Source organism: Coregonus clupeaformis, unplaced genomic scaffold, assembly GCF_020615455.1.
Source record: "Coregonus clupeaformis isolate EN_2021a unplaced genomic scaffold, ASM2061545v1 scaf0026, whole genome shotgun sequence".
NCBI classification, from domain to species: Eukaryota; Metazoa; Chordata; class Actinopteri; order Salmoniformes; family Salmonidae; genus Coregonus; species Coregonus clupeaformis.
The window spans coordinates 368,240-395,000 of NW_025533481.1; positions in this window are offsets into that span (position 1 = coordinate 368,240).

Genomic DNA, 26,761 nt, shown 5'->3' on the forward strand with positions numbered 1-26,761 from the left:
CTCTCAGTCTCTGTCTCTTCCCAGTCTCTATCTTTCCCCCAGTCTCTGTCTCTTCCCAGTCTCTATCTTTCCCCCAGTCTCTGTCTCTTCCCAGTCTCTATCTTTCCCCCAGTCTCTCTCTTCCCAGTCTCTGTCTCTTCCCAGTCTCTGTCTCTTCCCAGTCTCTCTCTCTCTCTCTCCCACTCTGCCTCCCTATCTCCCTCCCTCTCCGCTCCCTCTGTCTGCGCTAGGGAAACAGAGTTTAGTACAGAACAATGGTATAGACTCAGATGGTCTACACTCAGACAGTATACAGTGAGGGAAAAAAGTATTTGATCCCCTGCTGATTTTATACGTTTGCCCACTGATAAAGACATGATCAGTCTATAATTTGAATGGTAGGTTTAATTGAACAGTGAGAGACAGATTAACAACAAAAACATCCAGAAAAACGCATGTCAAAAATGTTATAAATTGATTTGCATTTTAATGAGGGAAATAAGTATTTGACCCCTCTGCAAAACATGACTTAGTACTTGGTGGCAAAACCCTTGTTGGCAATCACAGAGGTTAGACGTTTCTTGTAGTTGGCCACCAGGTTTGCACACATCTCAGGAGGGATTTTGTCCCACTCCTCTTTGCAGATCTTCTCCAAGTCATTAAGGTTTCGAGGCTGACGTTTGGCAACTTGAACCTTCAGCTCCCTCCACAGATTTTCTATGGGATTAAGGTCTGGAGACTGGCTAGGCCACTCCAGGACCTCAATGTGCTTCTTCTTGAGCCACTCCTTTGTTGCCTTGGCTGTGTGTTTTGGGTCATTGTCATGCTAGAATACCCATCCACGACCCATGTTCAATGCCCTGGCTGAGGGAAGGAGGTTCTCACCCAAGATTTGACGGTACATGGCCCCGTCCATCGTCCCTTTGATGCGGTGAAGTTGTCCTGTCCCCTTAGCAGAAAAACACCCCCAAAGCATAATGTTTCCACCTCCATGTTTGACGGTGGGGATTGTGTTCTTGGGGTCATAGGCAGCATTCCTCCTCCTCCAAACACGGCGAGTTGAGTTGATGCCAAAGAGCTCGATTTTGGTCTCATCTGACCACAACACTTTCACCCAGTTCTCCTCTGAATCATTTGAAATCAAAGATTTCAGTCCTTCACGGCGTACTGTGTTACCAATTGTTTTCTTGGTGACTATGGTCCCAGCTGCCTTGAGATCATTGACAAGATGTATTTCTGGGCTGATTCCTCACTGTTCTCATGATCATTGCAACTCCACGAGGTGAGATCTTGCATGGAGCCCAAGGGCCGAGGGAGATTGACAGTTATTTTGTGTTTCTTCCATTTGCAAATAATCGCACCAACTGTTGTCACCTTCTCACCAAGCTGCTTGGCGATGGTCTTGTAGCCCATTCCAGCCTTCGGTAGGTCTACAATCCTGTCCCTGACATCCTTGGAGAGCTCTTTGATCTTGGCCATGGTGGAGAGTTTGGAATCTGATTGATTGATTGCTTCTGTGGACAGGTGTCTTTTATACAGGTAACAAACTGAGATTAGGTGTCACGATCGTCGTATGGAGTAGACCAATGCGCAGCGTGTTGAGCGAACATACTTTATTTAATTAAAGTGCACACACGATACAAAAACAACAAAACGATAACGTAACGTCCTAGGTAACATAGACCAACACGGAACAAGATCCCACAAACACAAAGGGAAAACAGACAGTTTAAATATGGCTCCCAATCAGAGACAACCAGCCACAGCTGACACTCGTTGCCTCTGATTGGGAGTCACTCTAGCCAACATAGAAATAAACACAACTAGAACTCCCAACATAGAACTACAACACATAGAATGAGCACACCCTGGCTCAACATATAGAGTCCCAGAGCCAGGGTGTGACAGTACCCCCCCCTAAAGGCGCGGACTGCGACCGCGCCTCCACTAGAACAAAACAGGGGAGGGCTGGGTGGGCATTCCTCCTCGGCGGCGGTTCTGGCTCCGGGCTTGCCCACCACCCTCCAATAAACCCCCCATAGCGCCCCTGGTCCGGTCTGGCCCCGCTGGCTGGAGCTGAACTGGACGTAATAGGAGCGGATAGCTTCAGCTCCGTTGTGGAGCGGCTGACCGGTACCTGATTAGGCACCGGAGACCCAGGCACGGGTTGTGCCGGACTGACGACGCGCACCCCTGGCTTGGTGCGTGAGGCAGGAACGGACCGGACCGGGCTGACGATGCGCACCCCTGGCTTGGTGCATGGAGCAGCTACGGGCCGGACCGGGCTGACGATGCGCATCCCTGGCTTGGTGCGTGGAGCCGGAACGGGCCTCACCGGACTGACGACTCGCACCCCTGGCTTGGTGCGTGGAGCAGCAACGGGCCAAACCGGGCTGACGATGCGCACCCCTGGCTGGATGCGTGGAGCCGGAACGGGCCTTACCGGGCTGACGACTCGCACCCCTGGCTTGGTGCGAGTGGCAGGAACAGGCTGGACCAGGCTGACGACTCGCACCCCTGGCTTGGTGCGAGTGGCAGGAACGGGCAGGACCAGGCTGACGACTCGCACCCCTGGCTTGGTGCGAGTGGCAGGAACGGGCAGGACCAGGCTGACGACTCGCACCCCTGGCTTGGTGCGAGTGGCAGGAACGGGCTGGACCAGGCTGACGACTCGCACCCCTGGCTTGGTGCGAGTGACAGGAACAGGCCGGGCCGGGCTGGCGACGCACACCGTAGGCTTGGTGCGAGGGGCAGGAACAGGCCGGGCCGGGCTGGCGACGCACACCGTAGGCTTGGTGCGAGGGGCAGGAACAGGCCGGGCCGGGCTGGCGACGCACACCGTAGGCTTGGTGCGAGTGGCAGGAACAGGCCGGGCCGGGCTGGCGACGGCGCACCGTAGGCTTGGTGCGAGTGGCATGAACAGGCCGGGCCGGGCTGGCGACGCACACCGTAGGCTTGGTGCGAGGGGCAGGAACAGGCCGGGCCGGGCTGGCGACGCACACCGAGGCTTGGTACGAGGGGCAGGAACAGGCCGGGCTGGGCTGGCGATGCGCACCGTAGGCTTGGTGCGAGGGGCAGGAACCTTCCGGGCCGGGCTGGCGACGCGCACCGTAGGCTTGGTGCGAGGGGCAGGAACAGGCCGGGCCGGGCTGGCGACGCGCACCGTAGGCTTGGTGCGAGTGGCCGGAACAGGCCGGACCGGGCTGGCGACGCGCACCGTACACTTGGTGCGAGGGGCCGGAACAGGCCGGACCGTACTGGGGACACACACCACTGGCTCTACACCGGGATCTGGAACGGGCCGGACCGGACTGGTAACACACCCCAGTACCTCTCGCCGTGCCTCCACACCTTCCTTCCCTACTTTGGCCAGTGGCCCCCTTAACCTGGTGGCCTTCTGAATACGCCCCTTTTCTACCTCCGTCAACCCCGTCGTCCATGCCCTGTGCCCCCCCCTAAACATTTTTTTGGGTTGCCTCTCGACCGTCCGACGACGACACTGATCACGCCGTTGCTCCTCTCTCCGTCGCGCCTCTACCGTCTCACTCCATGGCCGGCGATCCATCCCGGCCAGGATTTCCTCCCAGGTCCAGGACCCCTGCCCGTCTAAGATCTGCTCCCATGTCCAGGCTGCCTGCTCCTGGACACGCTGCTTGGTCCTGGTATGGTGGGATCTTCTGTCACGATCGTCGTATGGAGTAGACCAATGCGCAGCGTGTTGAGCGAACATACTTTATTTAATTAAAGTGCACACACGATACAAAAACAACAAAACGATAACGTAACGTCCTAGGTAACATAGACCAACACGGAACAAGATCCCACAAACACAAAGGGAAAACAGACAGTTTAAATATGGCTCCCAATCAGAGACAACCAGCCACAGCTGACACTCGTTGCCTCTGATTGGGAGTCACTCTAGCCAACATAGAAATAAACACAACTAGAACTCCCAACATAGAACTACAACACATAGAATGAGCGCACCCTGGCTCAACATATAAAGTCCCAGAGCCAGGGTGTGACATTAGGAGCACTCCTTTAAGAGTGTGCTCCTAATCTCAGCTCGTTACCTGTATAAAAGACACCTCGGAGCCAGAAATCTTTCTGATTGAGAGGGGGTCAAATACTTATTTCCCTCATTAAAATGCAAATCAATTCATAACATTTTTGACATGCGTTTTTCAGGAATTTGTTGTTGTTATTCTGTCTCTCACTGTTCAAATAAACCTACCATTAAAATTATATACTGATAATTTCTTTGTCAGTGGGCAAACGTACAAAATCAGCAGGGGATCAAATACTTTTTTCCCTCACTGTATACTCAGATGGTCTAGACTCAGATGGTATAGACTCAGATGTTATAGACTCAGATGGTATAGACTCAGATGGTATAGACTCAGAGTCTCTCTCCCTTCTTTCTTCCCTCCCTCTTTCTTTGTCTGAGGCTTCAAGATCAATGCCATATTCTAGTTATACCATAACATCACTAACAGAATCAGTCTAAAAACATACATTTTCCTCTAGGTTCTAGGTATACAATTATGTTCAGTTTACAACTTGGGGAGACCTTTTGAGACTTAATGAGATCTTATGAGACCTAATTTTAAAAAAATGTTTAGTCATTTAGCAGACGCTCTTATCCAGAGCAACTTACAGTTAGTGAGTGCATACATTTTCATACTGGCCCCCCGTGGGAATCGAAACCACAACCCTGGCGTTGCAAGTGCCATGCTCTACCAACTGAGCTACACGGGACCTTATGAAACCTAATGAGACCTTATGAGACTTTCTGAGACCTAATGAGACCTTATGAGACCTAATGGGACCTAACGAGACCTTATGAGGAAAATGTAGACAGTTATTTTGTGTTTCTTCCATTTGCGAATAATCACACCAACTGTTGTCACCTTCTCACCAAGCTGCTTGGCGATGGTCTTGTAGCCCATTCCAGCCTTCGGTAGGTCTACAATCTTGTCCCTGACATCCTTGGAGAGCTCTTTGATCTTGGCCATGGTGGAGAGTTTGGAATCTGATTGATTGATTGCTTCTGTGGACAGGTGTCTTTTATACAGGTAACAAACTGAGATTAGGAGCACTCCTTTAAGAGTGTGCTCCTAATCTCAGCTCGTTACCTGTATAAAAGACACCTGGGAGCCAGAAATCTTTCTGATTGAGAGGGGGTCAAATACTTATTTCCCTCATTAAAATGCAAATCAATTCATAACATTTTTGACATGCGTTTTTCAGGAATTTGTTATTGTTATTCTGTTTCTCACTGTTCAAATAAACCTAGCATTAAAATTATATACTGATAATTTATTTGTCAGTGGGCAAACGTACAAAATCAGCAGGGGATCAAATACTTTTTTCCCTCACTGTATACTCAGATGGTATAGACACAGATGTTATAGACTCAGATGGTAAAGACTCAGATGGTCTAGACTCAGATGGGTTATACTCAGATGGTATAGACTCAGATGTTATAGACTCAGATGGTATAGACTCAGATGGTATAGACTCAGATGTTATAGACTCAGATGGTATAGACTCAGATGGTATAGACTCAGATGGTATAGACTCAGATGGTATAGACTCAGATGGGTTATACTCAGATGGTATAGACTCAGATGTTATAGACTCAGATGGTATAGACTCAGATGGTATAGACTCAGAGTCTCTCTCCCTTCTTCCTCCCCTCCCTCTTTCTTTGTCTGAGGCTTCAAGATCAATGCCATATTCTAGTTATACCATAACATCACTAACAGAATCAGTCTAAAAACATACATTTTCCTCTAGGTTCTAGGTATACAATTATGTTCAGTTTACAACTTGGGGAGACCTTTTGAGACTTAATGAGATCTTATGAGACCTATTTTTTTTTAAATGTTTAGTCATTTAGCAGACGCTCTTATCCAGAGCAATTTACAGTTAGTGAGTGCATAAATTTTCATACTGGCCCCCCGTGGGAATCGAAACCACAACCCTGGCGTTGCAAGTGCCATGCTCTACCAACTGAGCTACACGGGACCTTATGAAACCTAATGAGACCTTATGAGACTTTCTGAGACCTAATGAGACCTTATGAGACCTAATGGGACCTAACGAGACCTTATGAGGAAAATGTAGACAGTTATTTTGTGTTTCTTCCATTTGCGAATAATCGCACCAACTGTTGTCACCTTCTCACCAAGCTGCTTGGCGATGGTCTTGTAGCCCATTCCAGCCTTGTGTAGGTCTACAATCTTGTTCCTGGCATCCTTGGAGAGCTCTTTGGTCTTGGCCATGGTGGAGAGTTTGGAATCTGATTGATTGATTGCTTCTGTGGACAGGTGTATTTTATACAGGTAACAAACTGAGATTAGGAGCACTCCCTTTAAGAGTGTGCTCCTAATCTCAGCTCGTTACCTGTATAAAAGACACCTGGGAGCCAGAAATCTTTCTGATTGAGAGGGGGTCAAATACTTATTTCCCTCATTAAAATGCAAATCAATTTATATCATTTTTGACATGCGTTTTTCATGATTTTTTTGTTGTTATTCTGTTTCTCACTGTTCAAATAAACCTAGCATTAAAATTATATACTGATCATTTCTTTGTCAGTGGGCAAACGTACAAAATCAGCAGGGAATCAAATACTTTTTTCCCTCAATGTATACTCAGATGGTATAGACTCAGATGGTCTAGACTCAGATGTTATAGACTCAGATGGTCTAGACTCAGATGTTATAGACTCAGATGGTCTAGACTCAGATGGTCTAGACTCAGATGGTCTAGACTCAGATGTTAAAGACTCAGATGGTCTAGACTCAGATGTTATAGACTCAGATGTGTTATACTCAGATGGTATAGACTCAGATTATATAGACTCAGATGTTATACTCAGATGGTCTAGACTCAGATGGTCTAGACTCAGATGGTATAGACTCAGATGGTATAGACCCAGATGGTCTAGACTCAGATGGTCTAGACTCAGATGGGTTATACTCAGATGGTCTAGACTCAGATGTTATAGACTCAGATGGTATAGACTCAGATGTTATAGACTCAGATGTTATAGACTCAGATGGTATAGACTCAGATGGTCTAGACTCAGATGGTCTAGACTCAGATGTTATAGACTCAGATGGTATAGACTCAGATGTTATAGACCCAGATGTTATAGACTCAGATGGTATAGACTCAGATGGTCTAGACTCAGATGTTATAGACTCAGATGTTATAGACTCAGATGGTATAGACTCAGATGGTATAGACTCAGATGGTCTAGACTCAGATGTTATAGACTCAGATGGTCTAGACTCAGATGGTCTAGATTCAGATGTTATAGACTCAGATGGTATAGACTCAGATGTTATAGACTCAGATGGTATAGACTCAGATGGTCTAGATTCAGATGTTATAGACTCAGATGGTATAGACTCAGATGTTATAGACTCAGATGGTCTAGACTCAGATGGTCTAGATTCAGATGTTATAGACTCAGATGGTATAGACTCAGATGTTATAGACTCAGATGGTCTAGACTCAGATGGTCTAGATTCAGATGTTATAGACTCAGATGGTATAGACTCAGATGTTATAGACTCAGATGGTATAGACTCAGATGGTCTAGACTCAGATGTTATAGACTCAGATGGTATAATCTCAGATGGTATAGACTCAGATGTTATAGACTCAGATGTTATAGACTCAGATGGTATAGACTCAGATGTTATAGACTCAGATGGGTTATACTCAGATGGTTTATACTCAGATGGTATAGACTCAGATGGTCTAGACTCAGATGGTATAGACTCAGATGGTCTAGACTCAGATGGTATAGACTCAGAGTCTCTCTCCCTTCTTCCTTCCGTCCCTCTTTCTCTGTCTGAGGCTTCAAGATCAATGCCACATTCTAGTTATACCATAACCAATCAGACCTAATGAGACCTTATGAGACCTAATGGGACCTAACGAGACCTTATGAGGAAAATGTAGAGTGTGAATGAGTGAGAGTGGGTATGATGGTGTTTGTATGTGAGGTGAAAGTGGAGTTAGGTGAGAAGGTAGGAGCTAAGACACTTCTGTACAACTAGTTCAACTCTAGGGGCAGACATGCAGTCAAGCTGCCAAATATACTACATACTACCTCCCTATGCATGTTCGGTACATGGGGAGTAACCATAGCCATCCATCAATCCATGGAGGCCCAGTCCAGACACCCACCTTGCCTGTTGTACTCATCCGCCTTGTGGTGCACCAGATCAGCAACAGTGCAGCCCCCATAGACCAGCCTCTGGTCATGGTGGTCGAAGGCCTTGAGCGTCTCACTGGAGCTGTAGGACTTCTGGGTGGGAACACGGCACTCCTCCGTGTCCAGGGAAGAGGTGGTGCATTGGGGGTCTTTACCACACCGAGCCCTGGTCAGAGAGTGCTGCTGCTGCCCCCGACGGTCCTTTAGATCCATGCTGGGAGAGGGGGAGGAAAGGGGGTAGAGGAAGGTCTGGAGGCGTTCTAGTAAGAGTAAGACTCGTCTTCAGTCACCTAGAGGAAATGAGAGAGGGGGAAAAATGTCAGAATGAATGAAAAAGAGAGGCATTGCCATTATATGAGTCATTAAATGAGTCATTATATGAGTAATCTAAGTATTACGAGTAAAATGCATTTTGGGATGTAGAAACTTGATATATTTCGGGAGGTAGAAACTAGATATTTGGGAGGTAGAAACTAGATATTAAAGGGAGGTAGAAACTACATATTTTGGGAGGTAGAAACTAGATATTTTGGGAGGTAGAGACTAGATATTTCGGGAGGTAGAGACTAGATATTTCGGGAGGTAGAGAAGGTATTTTCAGGAAATGGGTCTATTTAAGGCTATTTTAAAACACCGGAGAACGATGATGTTCTGCTGATGACAGAAAGAACTGACAGTGCTGTGATGTCGTTGACCAGTCTAATGGTGTACTGCTGTGAGACTGGGACTGGCTCCCAAATGGCACCCTATTCCCTATATAACATACTACTTTTGCTATAGGTCCTGCTCAATAGTAGTGCACTACATAGATAATATCTACCGTTATAACAAGATCAGACACAGGAGGGAGGGAGGGAGGGAGGGAGGGAGGGGGAGAGAGAGAGAGAGAGAGAGAGAGAGAGAGAGAGAGAGAGAGAGAGAGAGAGAGAGAGAGAGAGAGAGAGAGAGAGAGAGAGAGAGAGAGAGAGAGAGAGAGAGAGAAGAGAGAGAGAGTGAGAGAAGAGAGAGAGAGAAGAGAGAGAGAAGAGAGAGAGAAGAGAGAGAGAGAGAGTGAGAGAAGAGAGAGAGAGAAGAGAGAGAAGAGAGAGAGAGAGAGAGAGAGAGAGAGAGAGAGAGAGAGAGAGAGAGAGAGAGAGAGAGAGAAGAGAGAGAGAGAGGGAGAGAGAAAAGAGTCGTTAAATTCTACAACCACCTAAAAGGAAGCGATTCCCAAATCTTCCATAACAAAGCCATCACCTACAGAGAGATTAACCTGGAGAAGAGTCCCCTAAACAAGCTGGTCCTGGACAGTAACACAATTAGACCCAACCAAATCATGAGAAAACATAAATATAATTACGTGACACATTGGAAAGAATTAACAAAAAAACTGAGCAGAATGCTATTTGGCCCTAAACAGAGAGTACACCGTGGCAGAATATCTGACCACTGTGACTGACCCAAAATTAAGGAAAGCTTTGACTATGTACAGACTCAGTGAGCATAGTCTTGCTATTGAGAAAGGCCGCTGTACTGTAGGCAGACCTGGCTCACAAGAGAAGACAGGCTATTTGCACACTGCAAACAAAATGAGGTGGAAACTGAGCTGCACTTCTTAACCTCCGGCCAAATATATGACCATATTAGAGACACATATTTCCCTCAGATTACACAGACCCGCAAATGTTGATAAACTCTCATATCTATTGGGTGAAATATGGGCCCCATGTAGCTCAGTTGGTAGAGCATGGCGCTTGCAACACCAGGGTTGTGGGTTCGATTCCCACGGGGGGCCAGTATGGGGAAAAAAATGGAAGAAAAAAAATGCACTCACTAACTGTAAGTCGCTCTGGATAAGAGCATCTGCTAAATGACTAAAATGTAAATATCACAGCAGCAATATTTGTGAACTGTTGCCACAAGAAAAGGGCAACCAGTGAAGAACAAACACCATTGTAAATACAACCCATGTTTATTTATTTTCCCTTTTGTACTTTAACTATTTGAACATCATTATAACACTGTATATAGACATAATATGACATTTGAAATGTCTTTATTCTTTTGGAACTTTTGTGAGTGTAATGTTTACTGTACATTTTCTATTGTTTATTTCATTTAGTTTATGATCAATTTCACTTGCTTAGGCAATGTAAACATATGTTTCCCATGCCAATAAAGTATGGGAAGTGAACGGGAAGAAGAGAGCGATGAAGATGGGAATAAGAGTAAAAAGCAGGTGTAGTGTGCAACATGAAGGAAATATCATGAGAAGAGAAATGACATGAGGGCCTTGGCAGTCTCTCCCTCATTATCATAGTCACAACCAATCCTAATCCCCCAGAGGCTGCACAGGATTCTCTCTCTCTCTCTCTCTCTCTCTCTCTCTCTCTCTCTCTCTCTCTCTCTCTCTCTCTCTCTCTCTCTCTCCTCCCTCTCTCCCTCTCTCTCTACCACAAAAACAGCAAGATAAAATGTATAAAATACTATCTCCAACAAGCAACAGCTGGACAAGACAACACCTAACACACACACACATACACGCACAGCACTACATTGCCTGTCAAAGGGTTATTCGCCCTCCAGCTTTAATCAAAAGCTTTACATTAAATAAAGTCTGATCACATCCTGGTGATGTAAATATGATCCTGTGTGATTGTACATTTACATTTACATTTTAGTCATTTAGCAGACGCTCTTATCCAGAGCGACTTACAGTTAGTGAATACATATATATATATTTTTTTTATACTGGCCCCCCGTGGGAATCAAACCCACAACCCTGGCGTTGCAAACGCCATGGTCTATCAACTGAGCTACATCCCTGCCGGCCATTCCCTCCCCTACCCTGGACGACGCTGGGCCAATTGCGCGCCGCCCCATGGGTCTCCCGGTCACGGCCGGCTACGACAGAGCCTGGATTCGAACCAGGATCTCTAGTGGCACAGTTAGCACTGCGATGTAGTGCCTTAGACCACTGCGCAACTCAGGAGACTAATTGTGACACTAATACAACATGATATTAGAGCAGTAGCCTAAAGCACTGCTTTACATTATGGTGGTTCAAGATCAAACAACAGTCAACATTGTAGGCTGTGTTACATATGTCTCTTTAAATCTGCACAATCCCATACCGTTTTGCTGATGGTTATCTAAGGAATGTTTCCAGCTACAGAGCCCCAGTCAAGTCCATGGCCAGCAGTAAAGACATATGTAGGCTATAATAGCAAATAAAGTCCAGCCAATAGTCAGATACAGAACATATAAGTCCAGCCAATAGTCAGATATTGTAATGAATACTCGGACAGAGTGGTAAGATCCAATCGCGGGCGTAGTCGTAGTCGAGGGCACAGGCACAGGGTCAGAGTACGGTAATCACTGGGATAAACAAGCAGAGGATTAAGCATTTCGGGGAGTCAAACAACAAGGCACAGGTCGGATACACGGGTAATCAAAAACAACAAACTCTCTCTCTCTCTCTCTCGGAACAAAACGCTTAGCAAGTCACAATGGAACAATACCTCGCACCGACTGAGCTTCTGAGCACACCTTATATCCTACACTAATTACTGACAGGTGTGCTCAGAACTCAGGTGAACCAGATCGAGTCTGATGACTCCCCCTCTCTGTAGATTGGGGAAGTGTCAGACTCTGTCTAGACCCAGCCAACCCCCGATCCCTTACAGTATCCCCCTCCCCAGGGCCGGCTCCTGACGGCCTTCTACCTCTACCGGGTGGTCTTCCTCTGGGTCGGGGTCCTGGATGATCTGGGTGTTCAGCGTGGAAGGTGGCCTTGAGAGCGGGGTCCAGTATGTCCTTAGCAGGGATCCAGGACCGTTCCTCAGGTCCATATCCCTCCCAGTCCACGAGATATTCGATGCCCCCTCGTCTCCGTCTTGACTCCAGTATCTCGTGGACTGTATAGGTGGTGTCCTGTTCATCCTCCAAAGGTGGTGTAGTAGGTTGTTGAGCAATTGGGGGGTACATCGGGCTATAGTGGACAGCTTTCAACAGGGAGACGTGGAACGTAGGATTTATCCTGTAGTGTCGAGGGAGTAACAGACGGTAGGTGACAGGGTAAATACGTCTCAGTACCTTGAAAGGCCCGATGTACCTGGGTTGGAGCTTCTTGCAGCTCCGTCGGAACCGCAGGTCTCGGGTAGACAGCCACACTCGTTGCCCAGGTTGATAAGTGGGAGTAGGTCTCCGGCGTCGGTCGGCGTAGGTCTTTTGCTGTTGTGAGGCCTGACTGAGATGTTGATGGGCCGTCTCCCAGACCTGCGCACTCCGACGGAACCACTCGTCCACCGCCGGTACCATCCCGGGTGCGGTATCCCACGGGAACAGGGGTGGTTGATACCCTAGGAACACACTGGAAGGGCGTTAGACGTAGGGGAGGTGTGAATGAGTGAGTTCTGAGCATACTCTACCCAAGGAAGGAATCGGCTCCACTCTTGCGGCTGCCGCGAACATTGTTGCCGTAGATACTTCCCAATTTCCTGGTTGAGCCGTTCTGTCTGCCCATTGGCCTGGGGATGATATCCGGAGGTGAGGCTCACCGAGATGCCCAAGCGTTCGCAGAAGGCCTTCCATACCCGGGATACGAACTGGGGTCCCCGGTCGGAAACAATATCCTCCGGAACACCAAACTGCCGGAACACCTGGTTAAACATAGTCTCAGCCATCTGAGTGGCGTTAGGTAAACGGGTCATGGGTACTAACCGGCACATCTTGGAGAATCGATCGATGACCACAAGAATTACAGTATGGCCCTCTGATTCTGGTAGATCGGTAACAAAGTCCATAGCAATGTGTGACCAGGGTCGTTGAGGAGTTGGCAATGGCATCAGCTTACCCTCCGGTAGTGCTCGAGGCGCCTTGGACTGAGCACATACTGGGCAGGATAATACGTAGTCTCTGACGTCATCTGTGAGGGTATCCCACCAGTATTTTCGACTGAGGAGTCGTGTAGTTCGAGTGATTCCGGGATGACCAGATCCTAGCGACGTGTGGCACCATTCCATCAGTTGAGGTCGAAGCGGAGCTGGTACAAACACCTTCGACACCGGGGTTTCTGGAGGGGCTGGTTCCGCTTGTAGGCTCTCCTGAATAGTGTCATCGATAGCCCACCTCACAGGACCAGCACGGCAACTCATGGGGAGGATAGGTTCTGGTTCCACGGGTCTTTCCGCGCGCTCGAACCGTCGGGAAAGCGCGTCCGCCTTACAATTCTTGGACCCAGGAATATAAGAGACAGTGAATTGGAAATGGTTGAAGAATAAAGACCACCTTGCCTGTCGGGAGTTCAGTCGTTTAGCACTGTGAAGATACTCCAGATTGCGGTGGTCCGTGAGCACTTGGAACGGATGATCTGCTCCCTCTAGCCAATGTCTCCACTCCTCCAGTGCTAACTTCACCGCCAGTAATTCACGATTTCCCACGTCGTAGTTCTGCTCGGCCGGATTCAGCTTCTTAGAAAAAAAAGCACAGGGTCGTGATTTGGGCGGCTCACCTTGGCGCTGGGATAGCACGGCTCCAACTCCCACCTCCGAGGCGTCCACCTCCACGATAAACGGCAAGGTAGGATCCGGCTGACATAAAATGGGAGCGGTGGTAAAGCGTTGTTTCAATGTCTCAAAAGCCCGCACTGCCCCCTCCGTCCATTTCAGACCATGACCCTTGTAGCTGGTCATCGCCGACAGGGGAGCTGCGGTTGTGCTGAAATTACACACGAACCGTCTATAGTAATTGGCAAACCCTAAGAATCTCTGGAGCTCTTTCACCGTCTGGGGTTGAGGCCAGTCTCGTACAGCTTGCACCTTGGATTCATCCAGTTTTACCCCGTCGGGAGTGAGTATGGCCCCAAGGAAGGAAATCGTAGTGACATGGAATTCACTCTTTTCGGCCTTCACGAACAGAGAGTGTTGTCGGAGTCGGTCCAGAACCTGTCGTACATGGGACACGTGTTCACTCAGAGAGTTAGAGTTGATCAGGATGTCATCAATGTACACTATAACAAAGCGATCAATCAAGTCCCTGAAAATGTCATTCATGAACGCCTGGAACACAGAGGGCGCGTTAGTAAGTCCATAGGGCATGACACAATATTCATAATGTCCTCGATGGGTGATGAAGGCGGTCTTCCATTCATCCCCTTCTCTAATGCGCACCAGATTGTACGCACTCCTGAGGTCCAGTTTACTGTAGATGGAGGCCTGCCCCACCTGCTCGAGGGCTGCTGGAATCAAAGGAAGAGGGTAACGATTTTTAATGGTAATATCGTTCAAACCTCGATAGTCTATACAAGGACGCAGTCCGCCATCCTTTTTCTTAACGAAGAAAAAACTGGATGCGGCGGGAGACGTAGATGGGCGAATGGCCCCTTGCTGTAGTGCCTCATCAATATACTTGCTCATAGATTCTCGTTCCGGCTGTGACAAAGGATAGATTCTTCCGCGAGGAGGTGTAGCCCCGGATAGCAGATCAATAGCACAGTCCCAGGCCCGATGCGGTGGTAACACGGTAGCCCTCTCCTTGGAGAACACCTGCGCGTAATCCTGGTACTCTGTAGGAACAACCGTAGACACCGCACCCTGCGCGTCCTCCACAGTAGACGTTTTGCAAGGTAAATTGAGGCACTCTGCCCTACATACCTCACTCCAAGCCGTGATATCGCCAGATCTCCAGGAGATGACCGGATCATGGGTAACGAGCCAGGGGTGGCCGAGGACTAGCGGCTCCAGTGGAGCGGAGATGACGAACAGAATGATGTTCTCATGGTGCAGGGAGCCCACTTGTAACTTTATTTCCTCGGTACGGTGCGTAATGAACCCAGTGCCCATGGGCTCACCGTCTAGCGCGTTGACTCGCAGGGGAGGTTGAATTGGGATAAGTTGAACTCCCAATTCCTCAGCGAGACCCACATCCATAAAACTGGCAGCCGCCCCGGAATCAATAAGACCTTCCAATCTGCGCACTCTCTCTCCAACAGGTAACTGGCACATACATTTGTTTAGATGTGATGTTGAAAACGTGAGTCTCACTCACCGGTTTGGCAGTTCCGAGGCGATATTCTGGGGTACGGTTTGGTCGTACCGGACATTGCCGAATGAAATGACCCGACTGACCACAATACAGGCATAGTCCGTCTTGCCGACGTTGTTGTCTCACCGAACCCTGTAGGGGTGACCGTCCCAGTTGCATAGGTTCCTCCTCAGATTCTCTCCTCCGCTCTGACGATTGCGTAGGACCAGTGATCGAGGGCTCCCGGACTGTGGATACCTTGTGTTGCACTATCAGATTATCAATAGAGATGGCGATGTTGATAAACTCATGTAGCACAGTGATATCTCCCCGACAAGCCAACTCAGTCTGTACTTCTTTGCGCAGCCCTCTTCGGAAAACGGTGAGCAAAGCAGTCTCGCTCCATCCGCTACCGGCCGCTATAGTACGGAACTCTAAAGCGTAGTCGGCTACTGTGCGACGGCCCTGCTGAAGCCCTGCTGACGCCCAGATACTGGGTGGTCGAACACCTCTTGGAACAGTCTCTTAAACTGAACTTCCGCATTCAACTCGGGGACCTCAGCTGCCCAAAGCGCAGTAGCCCAATCCAGTGCTCTACCCGTTAGCAGAGAAATCATGAAATCCACCCTGCTACGGTCATCGGAAAACATAGTACGATTATACGACATATACAGGGACGTCTGGAGTAGAAACCCCTGACATTTGCCAGGTTCCCCGTCGTACCTTGTCCGTAGAGAAATCGGAGGTGCATGACGAGGACTGACCGTGCTCGGGTGGTGCCTTCAGCCGCACCAGCGTTGAGTAGCTGCAGGAGTTCATCCATCCGTTTCTCCTGTATCTCCCATCGCCTCTGTAATTCCGCTGGATCCATGGTAAAGGCGAGGTATTCTGTAATGAATACTCGGACAGAGTGGTAAGATCCAATCGCAGAATTGCGATGCTTTATTAGAGTACAGACAAGGGAATAGCTTAATCGTAGTCGGGCGGGCTGTGGTCAAAACCGGGCCAGGCAGAGACAGGCAGAGGTACCAAGGGAGCGGGCGTAGTCGTAGTCGAGGGCACAGGCACAGGGTCAGAGTACGGTAATCACTGGGATAAACAAGCAGAGGATTAAGCAATTCGGGGAGTCAAACAACAAGGCACAGGTCGGATACACGGGTAATCAAAAACAACAAACTCTCTCTCTCTCTCTCTCTCTCTCGGAACAAAACGCTTAGCAAGTCACAATGGAACAATACCTTGCACCGACTGAGCTTCTGAGCACACCTTATATCCTACACTAATTACTGACAGGTGTGCTCAGAACTCAGGTGAACCAGATCGAGTCTGATGACTCCCCCTCTCTGTAGATCGGGGAAGTGTCAGACTCTGTCTAGACCCAGCCAACCCCCGATCCCTTACAGATATAGAACATATAAGTCCAGCCAATAGTCAGATATAGAACATATAAGTCCAGCCAATAGTCAGATATAGAACATATAAGTCCAGCCAATAGTCAGATATAGAACAAAGAAGTCCAGCCAATAGTCAGATATAGAACATATAAGGCAGAAACACACAATAAAGAGAATAACGTTTATAATTGCTTCACTAACTGGCTAATTACTGGCAATGAGAGAGAGAGAGAGAGAGAGAGAGAGAGAGAGAGAGAGAGAGAGAGAGAGAGAGAGAGAGAGAGAGAGAGAGAGAGAGAGAGAGAGAGAGAGAGAGAGAGGAGCACAAAACTGTTGAGAGGTGATCAGGTGTGTGTGGGTCTGTATGTTGTGTGTTTTTCTATCTGTCCATCTATCAGTGTGTGTTTGTGTATGTGTGTGTTTGTGTGTGTGTGTCACTTGATTAACAGTAGGTATTAAGTCTCATAAGGAGCTCATTATGCACCAAAATGCATCACTCAGGCTGTTAGCTGCTAACACTAATGTGTTTGTAGCCAGTGGGGAGGGAAGGAAGGAAGGAGGCACAGGAAAGGCACATCCCTGGAACGGAGTGGAGGGTGTTTGGGCAGGTAGAAGTGTGTGTGTTTGTGAGAGAGAGAGAGAGAGAGAGAGAGAGAGAGAGAGAGAGAGAGAGAGAGAGAGAGAGAGAGAGAGAGAGAGAGAGAGAGAGAGAGAGAGCTGACCCAAACTTAAGGAAAGCTTTGACTATGTACAGACTCAGTGAGCATAGCCTTGCTATTGAGAAAGGCCGCCGTAGGCAGACCTGGCTCTCAAGAGAAGACAGGCTATGTGCACACTGCCCACAAAATGAGGTGGAAACTGAGCTGCACTTCCTAACCTCCTGCCAAATGTATGACCATATTAGAGACACATATTTCCCTCAGATTACAGCGATCCACAAAGAATTAGAAAACAAACCCAATTTTGATAAACTCCCTTATCTACTGGGTGAAAAACCACAGTGTGCCATTACAGCTGCAAGATTTGTGACCTGTTGCCACAAGAAAAGGGCAACCAGGGAAGAACAAACACCATTGTAAATACAACCCATATTTATGTTTATTTATTTTCCCATTTGTACTTTAACTATTTGCACATTGTTACAACACTGTATATATACATAATATGACATTTGAAATGTCTTTATTCTTTTGAAACTTCTGAGTGTAATGTTTACTTTTAAAATTTATTGTTTATTTCACTTTTGTTTACTATCTACTTCACTTGCTTTGGCAATGTTAACACACGTTTCCCATGCCAATAAAGCCCTTAAATTGAACTGAAATTGAATTGAGAGAAAGAAAGAAAGAGAGAGAGAGAGAGAGAGAGAGAGAGAGAGAGAGAGAGAGAGAGAGAGAGAGAGAGAGAAGAGAGAGAGAGAGAGAGAGAGAGAGAGAGAGAGAGAGAGAGAGAGAGAGAGAGAGAGAGAGAGAGAGAGAGAGAGAGAGAGAGAGAGAGAGAGAGGGCGAGGAGAGAGAGAGAGAGAGAGAGAGAGAGAGAGAGAGAGAGAGAGAGAGAGAGAGAGAGAGAGAGAGACAGAGGGAGAGAGAGAGAGAGAGAGAGAGAGAGAGAGAGAGAGAGAGAGAGAGAGAGAGAGAGAGAGAGAGAGAGAGAGAGAGAGAGAGAGAGAGAGAGAGAGAGAGAGAGAGAGAGAGAGAGAGAGAGAGAGAGATAGCATCAAGGCAGGGAAGACAGGCCAAGGAGGTGTGGACAGAGAGAGGTAAAGATTGTTAAAGGGATGGAGGAGGGACTCAGGGACAGGATGTCCCATCAAATCCCGCCCACAGGTGTGTTCTTCTCAAGGTCAGATATAAACACACACTTTGTACAGACACGCTAGTAACCATGGTGACAGCGCCCAAACAACAGAATAAAAACACTACAACACACACACACACAAACAAACACACCCACATGCACACACACACAACATATGGATGTAAGAAGGGATGGAGGAGAGATGGAAGGATGGAAGGACATATGGAGAAGAGGAGTGAGAAGACAGTGACGAGCAGACTATGTCAGAATGAGTCAGGTAACTGGAGGCTGATAGCAGGGTGGACAGAGGAGGAATCTGGTTCATATCATGGATTTTTGTGCCAAAGAAACGTTGAGGAGGATGAAAAGACACCTCCTAATGAGGGGACAGAAATAACCACTGTCCAGACACATCTACAGTCCCACACCGAGTGTTGGTGTGGACGTTGGTGTGTGTGTGTATGTGTGTGTGTGTGTGTGTGTGTGTGGTGAGAGCTTCATACAGAGTACAACAAGCCTCTAAACACATCTATTACCTGTCTGACTGATTGAATAATGGTTGAAGGAACACATAATAATAACATTCACATTGAAACAAAATAGAGCACTCTTCTACTCAACATTCTTTCTACGTCTCCTTTGTTGTATTGGTTGGAGTTGTATTGTGTTTTTGTCGTAATTTTGAGGGGAATTTAAATAACAAAAATCAGCCGGTTTTTCCGAACACAAGAACCCTGTTATAGCGAAAGGCTGTGAATTGTGGGTAAAAGCATTTGGCTTCAATTATCTGTTGTTGTCTGTTGTTACCGTGGAAATTAAGTTGTTTACTGAGTTTGTTCTGAAAGAGAGAAACAAGAAAGAGAGAGAGAGAGAAAGAGGGGGGAGAGAGAGAGAGAGAGAAAGAGGAGAGGAGAGAGAAAGAGGGGAGAGAGAGAGAAGGAGAGAGGGAGAGAGAAGGGGAGAGAGAGAGAGAGAGAGAGAGAGAGAGAGAGAGAGAGAGAGAGAGAGAGAGAGAGAGAGAGAGAGAGAGAGAGAGAGAGAGAGAGAGAGAGAAAGAGGGGGAGAGAGAGAGAAATATGGGGGAGAGAGAGAGAGAGAGAGAAAGGGGGGGAGATAGAGAAGGAGAGAGAGAGTGAGAGAGAGAGAGAGAGAAAGAAAGGGAGATAGAGTGATTAATCTTGACTCCTGTTCAATTAAACATAAGAGTACTGTATCCCCTCTTCTAAACAGCACATATCTCTGCTAAAAGCCCTTATTTCTCATCACAATATTTCGTAGAACTGCTATGATATTTGGGAGAAGGTGGACCTTATTTATGAATATCAATAGTAAACAGAGAAAAGCTGTGTTGCACGCTCTGCAATTACCAAATGAAAACCAGTCTGTAATGTCTTCCCTTGTATAGCTGCTATCATTGATCACTTTCCCTTTCAACCTAAGAGAGAACTCTAACTAAACGTTTCAGCTCCATCACTGTTCAGAGGAAGCCATGTGGGGTCTGTGTCTGTCTTAATGTCTGACTGTCTGACTCTCTGTCTGAATGGGATCCTTGGTGCTGATTTCATAATGACCGTTTTTAGACCCAGTGTGTCCTCTAAGATTTGCCTTCACGGGCACGGAACCAACAGGCAAACACGTTCGTGCACGCACACACACATGCACACACGCTCGCGCACGCACGCATGCACACACACACACACACACACAAACACACACACACACACACACACATGCTCGCACACGCACACACACACAGGCTTTGTGTGTCTCAGGACTGGGGTCTGACTGAGTGGCTCTTCTTCCAGGCAAGACTCATTAATCAAGTCTGCTATCTGGGTGATCTGGAAACATGCACACATGCGCACGCACATGCGCACGCACACACACACACACACACACACACACACACACACACACACACACACACACACACACACACACACACACACACACACACACACACACACACACACACACACACACACACACACACACACACACACACACGGCCAAGGTTCAGCTGGAAACTGGTGTCCATGTTGGATCCAAGACGTGCCTCCAGTGCCAAATGAGGAGAGAAGCAGCAAACAGCGAAATATTCCATCCCCCTCTCTCCCACCCTCACACACCACAGGAAAGGAACCTTTTAGGAAACTCCTCCCCTCACTATACTCTTCTAATCCTCTTTCCTCCCTCTCTCCCTGCCTCCCTCTCTACCTGTCTCCCTCACTCCCTGTCTCCCTGTCTCCATCTCTCCCTGTCTCCATCTCTCCCTGTCTCCCTCTCTCCATGCTTCCCTCTCTCCCTGCCTCCCTCTCTCCCTGCCTCCCTCTCTCCCTCTCTCCCTGCCTCCCTCTCTCCCTGCTTCCCTCTCTCCCTGTCTCCCTCCCTGTCTCCCCGTCTCTCTCTCTCCCTGCCTCCCTCTCTCCCAGCATCTCTCTCTCCGTCTCCCTTTCTCCCTCCCTGTCTCCCTGTCTCTCTCTCTCCCTGTCTTCCTCTCTCCCTCTCTCCCTATCTCCCTGTCTCTCTCCCTGCCTCCCTCTCGCCCTGCCTCCCTCTCGCCCTGTCTCCCTCTCTCCCTGTCTCTCTCTCTCCCGGTCTCCCTCTCTCCCTGCCTCCCTCTCTCCCTGTCTTCCTGTCTCTCTCCCTCTCTCCCTCTCTCCCTCTCTCCCTGTCTCTCTCTCCCTGTCTCGCTCTCCCTCTCTCCCCGTCTCTGTTTCACTCTCTCTCACTGCCTCCCTCTCTCCCTGCACCGCTCTCTCCCTGTCTCCCTGTCTCCCTGCCTCCCTCTCTCCCTGTCTCTCTCTCTCCCTCTCTCCCTGCATCCCTCTCTCCCTGTCTCCCTGTCTCTTTCCCTGTCTCCCTGTCGCTCTCTCTCACTGCCTCCCTCTCTCCCTCTCTTCCCTGTCTCCCTCTCTCTCTCCCTCTCTCCCTCTTACCCTCCATATCTCTCTCCCTGTCTCTCTCTCTCCCTGCCTCCCTATCTCCCTGTATCCCTATCTCCCTGCCTCCCTCTCTCACTGTCTCTCTCTCCCTCTCTCTCTCTCCATGTCCCCCTCTCTCCCTGTCTTCCTGTCTCCCTCTCTCTCTATCTCCCTCTCTCCCTCTCTCCCTCTCTCCATGTCCCCCTCTCTCCCTGTCTTCCTGTCTCCCTCTCTCTCTATCTCCCTCTCTCCCTCTCTCCCTCTCTCCCTGTCTCCCTCTCTCCCTGTATCCCTCTCTCCCTGTCTCTCTACCTCCCTCTCTACCTCTCTCCCTCTCTCTCTCTCTCTCTCTCTCTCTCTCTCTCTCTCTCTCTCTCCTCTCCCTCCCTCTCTCCCTACATCCCTCTCTTCCTGTCTCCCTGTCTCTCTCTCTCCCTGTCAATCTCTCCCTGTCTCCTTCTCTCCCTCTCTCCCTGTCTCTCTCTCTCCCTGTCTCCCTGTCTCCCTCTCTCTCTCTCTCCCTGCATCCCTCTCCCCCTATCTCCATGTCTCTCTCTCTCCCTCTCTCCCTGTCTCCCTGTCGCTCTCTCTCCCTGCCTCCCTCTCTCCCTGTCTCCCTCTCTAACCTGTCTCCCTCTCTCTCCCTCTCTCCCTCTCTCCCTCTCTCCCTGCATCCCGCTCTTCCTGTCTATCTCTCTCCCTCTCTCCCTCTCTCCCTTTCTCTCTTTCCCTGTCTCCCTCTCTCCCTGTCTCTCTCTCTACCTCTCCCTCTCTCCCTGTCTCCCTGTCTCTCTTTCTTTCCCTTTATCCCTCTCTCCCTGCCTCCCTCTCCCTGTCTCTCTCTCCCTCTCTCCCTGTCTCTCTCTCCCTGTCTCTCTCTCCCTGCCTCCCTCTCTCCCTGTCTCCCTCTCTCCCTCGCTCCCTGTCACCCTGTCGCGCTCTCTCTCTGTCTCCCTCTCTCCCTGTCTCCCTCTCTACCCTGTCTCCCTCTCTCTCTCCCAACTCCCTGCATCCCTCTCTCCCTGTCTCTCTCTCTCCCTCTCTCCCTCTCTCCCTGTCTCTCTCTCCCTGTCTCCCTCTCTCCCTGTCTCCCTGTCTCTCTCTCTCCCTGTCTCCCTCTCTCCCTGCCTCCCTCTCTCCCTGTCTCTCTCCCCCTGTCTCCCTCTCTCTCTCTCTCCCTGTCTCCCTGTCTCTCTCTCTCTGCCTCCTTTTCTCCCCGCATCCCTCTCTCCCTGTCTGCCTGTTGCTCTCTCTCCCTGCCTCCCTCTCTCCCTCTCTGTCTCCCTCACTCTCTCCCTGCCTCCCTCTCACCCTGCCTCCCTTTCTGCCTGCCTCCCTCTCTCCCTGCCTCCCTCTCTCCCTGCCTCCCTCTCTACCTGTCTCCCTGTTTCTCTCTCTCCCTGCCTCCCTCTCTGCCTGTCTCCCTGCCTCCTTCTCTCCCTGTCTTCCTCTCTCCTTGTCTCCCTCTCTCCCTGCCTCCCTCTCTACCTGTCTCCCTGTCTCTCTCTCTCCCTGCCTTCCTCTCCCCCTATCTCCCTGCCCCCCTCTCTCCCTCTCTCCCTGCCTCCCTGCCTCCCTCTCTCCCTGTCTCCCTGTCTCTCTCTCTCCCTGCCTCCCCCTCTCCCTGCCTTCCTCTCTCCCTGACTCCCTCTCTCCCTCTCTACATGCCTCCCTCTCTCCCTGTCTCCCTCTCTCCCTGTCTCCCTCTCCTCCTGCCGGCCTGGGTGACACTTATACTCACACACATCCTCTGTCACTAATACACACACTCGCTGTCACACACGCACGGTGGCGGTGAGAGGACTTCACGGCAGAGCCAAGGTGCAAACACACTGGGTAATTACACCGCAGCTCAGAGAGGCTCATGGGAAGAACAGGGCCAAGATGAGAATAAGCTCTGAGAGCAAGAGGGGAGAGGAGGGAGGGAGGGAGGAGAAGAGAGGAGAGGATGGAGGAGAGGAGGGAGAGGTGAGAAGAGAGGAAGGACAAAGAGGACGCAAGGTTTCTCTACTGAACAAAAATATAAATGCAACATGTAAAGTGTTGGTCCCATGTTTCATGAGCTGAAATTATAGATCCAAGGAATGTTCCATATGCACAAAAAGCTTATTTCTCAAAAATGTTGTGCACAAATTTGTTTACAGCCCTGTTAGTGAGCAATTCTCCTTTGCTAAGATAATCCATCCACCTGACAGGTGTGGCATATCAAGAAACTGATTAAACAGCATGATCATTACACAGGTGCACCTTGTGCTGGGGACAATATAAGGCCAGTAAAATGTGCAGTTTTGTCACACAACACCATGCCATAGACGTCTCAAGTTTTGAGGGAGCGTGCAATTGGCATGCTGACTGCAGGAATGTCCACCAGGGTTGTTGCCAGAGATTTAAGGTTAATTTCTCTACCATAAGCTGCATCCAACATCGTTTTAGAGAATTTGGCAGTACGTCCAACTGACCTCACAATCGCAGACCACGTGTAACCATGCCAGCCCAGGACCTCCACATCCGGCTTCTTCACCTGCGGGATCATCTGAGACCAGCCACCCGGAAAGCTGATGAAACTGAGGAGTATTTCTGTCTATAATAAAGCCCTTTTGTGGGGAAAAACTAATTCTGAATGGCTGGGCCTGGCTCCCCAGTGGGTGGGCCTGGCTCCCAAGTGGGTGGGCCTATGCCCTCCCAGGCCCACCCATGGCTGCGCCTCTGCCGGGTCATGTGAAATCCATAGATTAGAGCATAATGAATTCATTTCAATTGACTAATTTCCTTATATGAACTGTAACTCAGTAAAATTTTAGAAATTGTTGCATGTTGAGTTTATATTTTTGTTCAGTTGTATATTAAACAAACAATGAAAAATGAGAAAGAGCGAAAGTCAGGGGGGTTGAGAGAGGGAGAGAGGAATAAATAATTAGAGAGAGGGAGGGAGAGAGAGAGAGAAGGAGAGAGAGAGAGAGAGAGAGAGAGAGAGAGAGAGAGAGAGAGAGAGAGAGAGAGAGAGACTGCTTGTACAGCCCCATCACCTGTGATCTAAGAACTAACAGTGATACACACCCAGTAGGTCAGACAAACTTTGCAGAGGAACCAGCAGACCCCTTGTCTCTCTGCTGCCTACACCCAGGGAGAGGGCTAAGGAATAATAACTCAGAGTCACACACACACACACCCAAACACACATACACACACACACACACACACACACACACACACACACACACACATACAGCGTGCTCAGTGTCAGGACTTGACATTCTTACCATCTGTCGTTTTCGAATATGTAAATGTGCAATAAATGCCAGTGGGGACAGGCGATGACATCGTCTAATTAACGCCTGCCAGAGGTGACACGCCAAGGGGTTAGGGTGGAGGGAGGGGGGAGGGGGGAGGGAGGGAGGGAGGGAAGGAGGGAGGGAGGGTGTGTGTGTGTGTGTGTGTGTAAATAATTGACTAGGTTGTTACGACGAGGAAACACAGCGGACGTGCCACTCAGACACTGCTATTTAGAAATACTCTGTGCATTAACTGACAGACAAACACACACACACAGAAACGCTGCGTAACAACAGCTATAGGGCTAGTTGACCCTGGATCAGTGAATAAATGCCAGCAGAGCCACTTCCTCCAGCTGAAATGTCAGAGAGAGAGAGAGAGAGCGAAAGAGAGATAGACAGAGTGAGAGAGAGAGAGAGAGAGAGAGAGAGAGAGAGAGAGAGAGAGAGAGAGAGAGAGAGAGAGAGAGAGAGAGAGAGTGAGAGAGAGAGAGAGAGAGAGAGAGAGAGAGAGAGAGAGAGAGAGAGAGAGAGAGAGAGAGAGAGAGAGAGAGAGAGAGAGAGAGAGAGAGAGAGAGAGAGAGAGAGAGAGAGAGAGAGAGAGAGAGAGAGAGAGAGAGAGAGAGAGAGAGAGAGATAGACAGAGAGGAGAGAGAGAGAGAGAGAGAGAGAGAGAGAGAGAGAGAGAGAGAGAGAGAGAGAGAGAGAGAGAGAGAGAGAGAGAGAGAGAGAGATGGGAGAGAGAGAGAGAGAGAGAGAGAGAGAGAGAGAGAGAGAGAGAGAGAGAGAGAGGCAGCGAGAGAGAGAGAGAGAGAGAGAGAGAGAGAGAGAGAGAGAGAGAGAGAGAGAGAGAGAGAGAGAGAGATTGATCACACCAATTTATAAAAATTGAGACAAATTTGACCCAAATAATTACAGAGGAATTTGCATTAACAGCAACTTGGGTAGAATTCTCTGCAGTATCATAAACAGCAGACTACATCATTTCCTTGATGAACACAACGTCCTAAGCAGAAGCCAGATTGGATTTGTAAAAGATTATCGTACAACAGACACCCTCCACACTCTAATTGACAAACAAGTAAACCAAAACAAAGGCAAAATCTAAGTGTGTTTTGTAGACTTCAAGAAAGCATTTGATTCAATTTGGCACGAAGGTCTTTTTTTTACAAACTAATAGAAAGTGGTATTGGAGGGAAAACATATGATGTTATTAAATCAATGTACACTAAAAACAAATGTGCGATTAAAATCGGCAACAAGCAAACAGACTTCTCTCAGGGACGTGGAGTGAATCAGGGCTGTCCAATAAGTCCAACACTATTTAACATCTACATTAATGAATTGGCAAAAACATTAGAAGAATCAGCAGCACCTGGTCTCACCCTACACAATACTGAAATCAAGTGTCTGATGTACGCAGATGACCTGGTGCTACTGTCTCCCACTAAGGAGAGATTACAGCAGCATCTAGATCATCTGCACAGATTCTGTCAGACCGTTAATAAAAAAAAACTGAATATAATGATATTCCAAAAAGGGTCCGGAAATCAGGATGACAAATACAAATTCTATTTGGACACAGTTCTATTAGAACACAACAAAAATTACACATATCTAGGACTAAATATCAGCAACACAGGTAGCTTTCACATGGCTGTGAATGAGCTGAGAGACAAAGCAAGAAGAGCATTCTATGCCATTAAAAGGAATATTAAAATTGAAATTCCAATTAGAATCTGGCTCAAAATGTTCCAATCAGTTATAGAACCAATTGCAGGTAGCTTAGTGGGTAAGAGCGTTGTGCCAGTAACCGAAAGGTCGCTGGTTCTAATCCCCGAGCCGACTAGGTGAAAAATCTATCGATGTGCCCTTAAGCTAGGCACTTAACCCTAATTGCTCATGTAAGTCGCTCTGGATAAGAGCGTCTGCTAAATGACTAAAATGTATATGGCAGCGAAGTATGGGGTCCGCTCTCTAATACTGAATTTACCAAATGGGACAAACATCCAATCGAAATGACTGATAGAAAACGGAGGAAAACAATGACTAGGTACAGACTCAGTGAGCACAGTCTGGCTATAGAGACCGGTCGTCACAGGCAAACCTGGCTGCCCAGAGAGGACAGGCTGTGCTCACTCTGCCCCCAGGGAGAGG